Source organism: Thamnophis sirtalis, unplaced genomic scaffold (genome assembly GCF_051295495.1).
Source record: "Thamnophis sirtalis isolate CommonGarterSnake01/CBP01778 unplaced genomic scaffold, rThaSir2_p1.2 scaffold_1, whole genome shotgun sequence".
NCBI classification, from domain to species: Eukaryota; Metazoa; Chordata; class Lepidosauria; order Squamata; family Natricidae; genus Thamnophis; species Thamnophis sirtalis.
Genome location: NW_028261381.1, coordinates 66045285 through 66053260, shown reverse-complemented (window position 1 = coordinate 66053260; position 7976 = coordinate 66045285).

The window sequence follows — 7976 nt, the reverse complement described above, 5'->3', positions numbered from 1 at the left end:
AAGTAAGGAAATGAAGGGGAAAAAACAGTAGAAATACAGGTAGTTGTTATATAGTAGTGTCATCTGAAGAGCTTCATAAAAGTTTCTGAAAGAGGCATAGAAATTGCACACTAAAAAGGTCACCGTAAAAGGCTTTTCCAAGAAAGAAGATAATTCCCTTCAATCCCTTTCAATAGATTGGATTGTGGGGAATAGTATATTCTTTCTTTGATGGGAAAGTTACTTTATTTTTTTCTCACTGGAATATCATTTTAAGCAATGGATGGAAACTAATCAAGGAGAGAATCAACCTGGAACTAAGAAATTTCCTGACAGTTACAGTCTAACAATCAGTGGAACAATTCGTCTCCAGAAGTTGTGGGTGCTCCAAGACTGGAAGTTTTTAAGAAGAGATTGGACAACCCTTTGTCTGAAATGTTATAGGGTTTCTTCCTGAGCAGGGGGTTGGACTAGAAGACCTCCAAGATCTCTTCCAACCGTTATTCTGGAATGGTACGAGGACTGATCAATTAAAAAATACTTGCTGGAAACATCACCTCATCAAGAATTTTGAGAGAACAAAATTCTCTCTACCCCCTTTGGAAGAGGGTAGTTTTCTATTTTTTACTTTTTTTCCCAGAAGACAGTTTGAAAAATAGATGCAATGGAAATTCATGGCTCAGTGGATCTTATTACTGAGGGTAAAAATTTGACTTTTATTCCTTCCCTGCTCTGCTCCTAATTTTTCCACTAAGCAACCCAAGTCATTTAATGGTCAGAAGAAGAAAAAAGCAGAATGAAAGCAATGAAAATGTGGCTGTGGTCTTAGATATGGTAGCTGAGAGGAAACAGTGCCGTTGTGACAACAGTATCACATAAGAAGTTTACTTAACAATGTTGTCCGTTTATTTCTCACCATCAGAGACAGCTGGTGAGCTTTGAAAGAACACTGGAAGCATTGACACAAGTGCCCACGTAAAGATAGTTCTGAGTATTTTTTAGACAAGTGTACAACCTGAACCAAATAATTGCTCAGCTAAAACTTGACCTCAATAATACCTATCTATCAGCACGAATATTTCACTGAGGGAGATCTAAAAAGCAAATGCACAATAAAATCTCATTCAATTTTACTCAGAAGTCCCTGCATTTAAATAAGATTTATTTGTAGGCGACATAGCACACATATTAGACAATTTCTAATGACTCTAATACATATATTCACAATTTCTAATGACTCAACTGTATATCTATACCCAATGCAGAGTATTGGATTATCTATTTCTGGTTCTATAGTGGAATGAAACAAAATAAAAATTAAATCTGTTTGTATTTGCTTTTACCATGACAAATAACACCTGTAGAATTAGTCCCAATACAAAATCCAATAATCTAATTTTAAAAATAATTAAGTACAAAAGTTGCAAGTTTTTTCACTGAATCATGAAAAAATTAGCCATGTCATATATGTAGTCCTTGACTTATGACCACAACTCAGCCCAACATTTTTGTTGCTAAGCAAAGTGGTTTTTAAGTCAGTTTTGCCCATTTTACAACCTTTCTCTCCATAGTGGTTACATGAATCACTGCAGTTGTTAAGTTAGTATAACACAATAGTTTTGAGGTTTGGATTTATAAGCCGCCCTTCTCCCAAGGACTCAGGGCGGCATACAATATAAAAGAAAACACATATTACAAAAATTAAAAGGGACATTAAATAAAGTATCCAAAAAAGCCCAGTTGATATTTACAATAAAATTTTAAAAATTAAATTAAAATTAACATCCAAATTAATCATTTATTTTATTCTGTTGAGGCCAGGCCGGTTTGCTGGAAAAGCCAACTTTTTAGGGCGCGTCAGAAGGCCTGGAGATCGAAGATTATGCAAAGCTCTGGGGACAGCTCATTCCAGAGGGAAGGCGCTCCCACACAGAAGGCTCTCTCCCTGGGGGTCACTAGCCAACACTGTCTGGCTGACGGCACCCTGAGGAAGCCAACTCTGTAGGATCGCACTGGACGGTGGGGGGCTACTGGTGGCAGTAGGTGGTCTCGAAGGTACCCTGGGCCTAAGCCATGGAGTGCTTTAAAGGTCATAATTAGTACCTTGAATCGCACCCGATTTTGGCTTCCTCGTTGACTTTGTTTAGCCGAAGGTCCCAAAAGGTAATCACATGATCACAAGACACTGTAACCATCATAAATACATGCCAGTTGCCAAGCATCTGAATGTTGATTATATGACCATGGGGATGCTGCAACAGTTGTTAAGTTGAAAAATGGTCATAATTGTCTTTTTTCAGTGCTGTTGTAAGTTGGAACAGTCACTAAATGAAAGTTGTAAGTCGAGCACTACTTGTATACATCTCAATAATTAGGGCCAAAGAACAGTAATTTAGTAGTGCACTAATTTTAATAGCAAATTCATATGTGTGTGAAGTAAATGAGGTCTTACAATGCAGATGAAACTGAGATCCAAGCTAGAGAAGGCTACCTCTAAATAAGGGAAGGTGTTAATTTGCTGTATTAATGTACCTTCTAATAGCCATCTGGGGCCTTTGACTTTAACTTTTAAAGAATTAAAGAATTATCATGAAGTAGAAGCCAGGTCTTTTAAACCAGTGGTCCCCAACCTTTTTATCGCCGCGGACCAGTCAGCCTTTGATAATTTTACCGTGGCCCGCTGAGCGCGTCGATGACCAGCGCTAGTAACGTAGCCTTGCGCAGGCGCAGTTCAGTATGGCTAGCATAGATAGCGTAGCACAAACTGCGCCTACGCAAGGCTACGCTACTAGCGCTGTCTACGCTAGCCCTACGTAGCTGCGCAGGCGCTCTTAGGTTTTTTTCAGGAATCGGCCAGCGCTGAAGCGCTGAAAAGCAATGAGAAGGGCAGCGCTGGACACAGGCGATCATGGCCCCCGGCCGCTGCGCGGCCCGGTGCCAGGTACTCCACGGCCCGGCACCGGTCCACGGACCGGGGGTTGGGGATCACTGCTTTAAACAACCTTTGAAACTCAACTTGCAAATATATCATCAAATCACAAAATCATATCAGCCTGGAGTAAAGTGCTGTAATGTATATTAAGTACCCTAGGCATATGTTTTGGACCTGTAATAATTAGGATTATTATCTCCTTTTTAAAATCTGATGCTGCTTGACTGAAAAAACTACAATTAAACTGTTTGTTTAGTTATCGTTCCATAATATACACCTTGCATTTAACTGTTGTTTGACATTAAAAAAAGCATTTTACTATTTTTTAACTTCTTTTAATTCTCTTTTGCTAGGTACCTGGAGTCACTTTGTCAGTATACAACTAATAAATATTTTGTAAAAAATATTAAAGGAGTCAAGAAAAAGACATAATGATTCTGATGAAAAGAAAAATTGTTCTGGATGTGGATGAAAAGGGCTAAATGAGAAGTCTCCCGCAGCATGAAAGGAGTTAAAAATAAAAGTGATGAAATCACTTTGGATGAAACTGAAATAAAGAAATGCTCAAACTGGTATATTGGCATGGAATGATAGTGATAGATTAAAGGCTGGAATTGAAACCAAGAATAGAAATGTTACTGTATGAGAAAAGTTGCTGAAAATTAAGCAACAAGTGCTCTGAGAAATGTTGAAAAATGGTGAAACTGCAGTGTAGATAGTGTGATTGTGTAATAGTATTGCTGGAAAAAAGGTTAAACTATGAACATGATTTGAATAACATTTCCAAGATAATCTGTCCATCCCATCAACAAAGCTTTCCACTGAATCAATCAGAAAAAAAATCCAGGTCTCATTTCCAAGGATTAGAGGAATCCTATTTACTAAAGGTGGATAAATATGCATGGTGAGCCATTACTGTTGGCTCTGTTGTTGTAGATAGAATTTATGGGGGATTAATAAAAATCACAAGGAATTTCTGGTTTGGATGTCTATTCTTGATTACATTGCCCATTAGATGTTCAATGACATGTCAATGCTTGCAGTGAGAAGTTAGACTGGTTTGCCTAAGGCTACTTCCATACTAATAGTCTAGTCCAGGGGTCTCCAACCTTGGGAATTTTAAGCCTGGGGACTTCAAGTCCCAGAATTCCCCAGCCATCACTGGCTGGGGAATTCTGGGAATTGAAGTCCATCAGGCTTAAAGTTTCCAAGGTTGGAGACCTTGGTCTAGTCCAGTAATGGTGAACATTTTTGTAAAGACATGCCAAAATCATGCATGCACCCCACAATGCAATGCGCCCCACCCACCCCAGTATAGCGGGGGGGGGGAGTTTTTGCCATCCCCAGGCTTCAGGAAAGCCTCCAGAGCGTGGGGAGGGCAAAAAATAGGCCCATCAGGCCAACTGGAAGTTCGAAAACGATCCATTTCCAGCTTCTGGGGAACTGGGGGAGGCCATTTTCGCCCTCCCCAGGCTTCAGAAAAACCTCCGGAGCCTGGGGAGGACTGAAAAACAGTCCTAATGGGCCAACTAGAAGTTTGTTTCTGAACTTCTGGTTGGCCCATTTTTCACCCTCCCCAGGCTCCTGAGGCTTTCCTGAAGCTCGGGGAGGGCAAAAATGGACTCCCCGGGCCTTCCGGACACTCTCCGGAAGCCGGAAATGGATTGTTCCCAAACCTCCAGTGGGCCCGTTTTTTGCCCTCTCCAACCTCCAGAAGCTTTCCTGAAGCTTGGGGAGGGTGAAAATGGCCTTCCCCGGCCCTCTGGAAGGCCAAAAATCAGCTGGCCAGTATGTGCATGTGCGCTGGTGGTGACAGTTTGCGTGCGAACAGATATGGCTCCGCATGCCACTTGTGGGACACATGCCATAGGTTCGCCATCACGGGTCTAGTCTATAGCATTATCAATTTAAAACAATATACATTCATTGTTTGTGTTATTAGGTATTTATTTTCAATTTCACTCTTTACACAACATTTATGCTTTGCTGTATTAAGAGATGCTTTTATGGCCGTGGCAACATACTTTCATCAAAACAACCCATCCATTTCAAATTGCAAGCTAGACATTAGACAACACTCTGATTGTTCCATGAGCTTGTGGGCAGCAGAACAGCCTGTCTTCGTATCTGGTAACAATCTGCAAGAACATCGGATGGGTACCAAGGATGCAGCTCTTGAGAAGGTCAACTTGAGACACAGAGGTTGCCTTCATCCACAGATTCCAACTTAACATTCTGCCTTTTGTGTGGGCAAATTAACCACTTTTGGGAAGTCCAGCAGCATGACTTGGTAGCTCTGGATCTGAAAGTGCAATAGAGAGCTTCAGTAAAGTATTTCTTTGAATGGTGCATGTCAACACCTACTTTTTTATTTTTCCAGGAGAAATCGGCTACAATGGAAAATCCAGTACATATACAAGCAGAAGAGTTACATAATCGGGTCTTACACTTTCAAACAAAAATGTTACTGTCCCATGATGTCAGGTCTTTTGGAAATAATAACCTCCTCTCATAGGGGGCATAGTGAGTGGTTTCTGATCCAGAAGTCAAAAGGCCAAGCCAAGAATCTATGGGGGGAAAGGGCCAAGAATAAAATGATACTGAAAAGCAGACTTACCTATTATTACAATGCAGGTATCCACAGCCAATGCAGAATCAGGAACGAAAATGTCAGACTGTTCAAGCATAAATCACATCTTCACTGTTATGACTCGAGAACCATTCCTTATTTTTCAATTGACTTTTCTAATATAAGCGTATGTGACAATAACTGCTTGGGACTTCCATTTCAATGCTAATAAACCAATCCAATGCATTTACAGGTAGTCCTCGACTTACAACTGTTCATTTAGTGACCATTTGAAATTACAATGACATTGATAAAAGTGACATATTACTGTTTTTTACACTTACGACCCTTGCAATATCCCCATGGTCATATGATCAAAATATGGATGCATAGCAACTGGCTCATATTTATGATGGTTGCAGTGTCCCGTGGTCATATGATCCCCTTTTACAACCTTCTGACAAGCAAAGTCAATGGGGAAGTCAGATTCACTTAACAACCAGGTTACTAACTTAACAAAAAAACTTTGCAAGAAAATTCATAAAGGGACAAAACTCACTTAACAAACATCTTATTTAGCAACAGAAATTTTGGGCTAAATTGTGGTCATAAGTCGAGGAGTAGTTATATTTCCTATTCCTGCTGGTTAACATAGAAAGCTGTTTGGTGTAGTAGTTAGGATGCTGGCCTAGAAATCAGAGGATGCTGAGTTCTAATCTCACTTTAGGCATGAAAGCCAGCTGGGTGATTATTGACCAATCACACTCTCTCAGTCAACCCACCTCACAGAGTTGTTGTGAGAAAACTTGGAAGACAGAGGAGTATTAAAGTACATGTACCATCTTTTCTTATAAAGTAATAAAGTGGGATTAAAATATACAAGAATTATTATATTATGCAATTCCAATTTAAATTAATCTAGCCCAATTTCAGTTGGAACTTCTAACCATGTGATAAAACTGTTCTGCCCTACCTGTTCTTTTCTAGACATGTTGGATTTCAGCTTTCATTTAATGGACTTAACTTTGTTGTCAGAAAAATAGAAGGAGGAAGCCATATTCCTGACCCAGGTAATTCGGGGCCCAACCCACTCAGCGGGTCACATGCTCGACCTCGTATTTCTCTCGGAGCAGTGGATGTGTGATCTTGGTCTGAGGGGTAGTGAGACCATACCCCTGTCGTGGTCAGACCACTGCCTATTGAGGCTCGACTTCCGGAGGCCAAACCCCCACCGTAGGGAGGAGGAACCGACCAGGTGGTTCCGCCCCAGGCGACTGATGGACCCTATGAGGTTCCAGACGGAGCTTGGGGTTATTCCTGATACCCTCGCCCACAGTTCGGCGGAGACTCTGGCTGCTGCCTGGCACTCGGCGGCATCGGAGTCTCTTGACCGGATTGCGCCACTACGGCCCCTCCGGGTCAGCGGATCCCGGAGACCTCCTTGGTTCACCGAGGAACTCCGGGAGATGAAGCGCCGGAGGAGATGCCTAGAGCACCGATGGAGGTCCGATAAGTCCGAATCGAACCGAGCAATGGTAACCACCTGCACCAAGGAATACACCAGGGCACTTAGGGCAGCGAAAAGATCTCATATAGCCACCTTGGTTGCGTCCGCTGAGTCCCGCCCAGCCGCCCTGTTTAAGATAACCCGCTCCCTATTAAATAAAAGGGAAGCGGGGGAACCCTTGCAGGGCAGAGCTGGGGATTATGCCCAATTCTTAGCGGACAAAATTGCTCGGTTTCGGTCGGACTTGGACTCCATCCCCGCAGTTCCAGCCGAGGCACAAGAGGATCAGGTGGAACATCTCTGGGTTGAGTTTCAGGATGTTACCCCCGGGGATGTGGACAAGGCCATGAGGGCTGTAAGTGCCTCCACCTGCGTACTGGATCCGTGTCCCTCATGGCTGGTTACTAACAGTAGTGAGGTGACACGAGGCTGGATCCAGGCGGTTGTGACCGCCTCTCTTCGGGAGGGGAACTTCCCCGCCGCACTGAAAGCGGCGGTGGTGAGACCCCTCCTAAAGAAGCCATCCTTGGATCCAGCTGTTCTTAATAACTATCGCCCAGTCTCCAACCTTCCCTTCCTCGGGAAGGTTGTTGAGAAGGTGGTGGCCTTTCAGCTCCAACGGTCCTTGGAGGAAGCAAACTATCTTGACCCCTTCCAGTCAGGCTTCAGACCCGGTTACAGCACAGAAACCGCTTTGGTCGCATTGACCGATGATCTCTGGAGAGCCAGAGATGGAGGATTCTCCTCCATCCTGGTTCTCCTTGACCTCTCAGCGGCTTTCGATACCATCGACCATGGTATCCTTCTGCGACGACTGCGGGAGGTGGGAGTGGGAGGCACCGTGCTGCGGTGGTTCTCTTCCTACCTCTCGGACAGGTCGCAGTCGGTGTTAGTGGGGGGGCAGAGATCGTCCCCTAGGCCCCTAACATATGGGGTGCCTCAGGGCTCGGTCTTATCCCCCCTACTATTCAACATCTACATGAAACCGC